Below are 478 nucleotides of genomic sequence, written 5' to 3'. Positions count from 1 at the left end.
AGAAAATGAGAGGGATGGGGCATTCTTTTGAAGTATGACTAACACAAGAAACAAAATTTATAAATAAAATAACTCAACGGGATTTCATGATTAACCAAGTGTAAGGTTAATCAATTTGAGAAGTGAAATAGCACAGAGAATTTTTTAAGTAGAAAATTATTGTAAACAAATGAGTATAAGCCAATTGCATGAGATGTTTTTGCAAGCAACAAATTAACTAGACAAAAAGTTAAAATGAACAAAAATACTATCAACCAAATATACCTGTAATTAGTTAAGGGTACAAAGTTAGCAAGCTTCTCACATTTTGGATCATCTTCAATACTTTGTGTGTCAAGAGAAACCTTTCATACCTCAATACTTTGTGATATCATCATAGTCATTTAACATCTAAGACCTTTTTCATTAGTTATTATTATCTAGTTTTGGCAAAAGGAGGTAGCAATGTTAAAGCAACAATTGCAGTACTCATAAATCA

Source organism: Arachis ipaensis, chromosome B6, assembly GCF_059453495.1.
Source record: "Arachis ipaensis isolate K30076 ecotype BB chromosome B6, ASM5945349v1, whole genome shotgun sequence".
In the NCBI taxonomy this organism is placed as follows: domain Eukaryota; kingdom Viridiplantae; phylum Streptophyta; class Magnoliopsida; order Fabales; family Fabaceae; genus Arachis; species Arachis ipaensis.
This window is presented reverse-complemented; position numbering follows the sequence as displayed.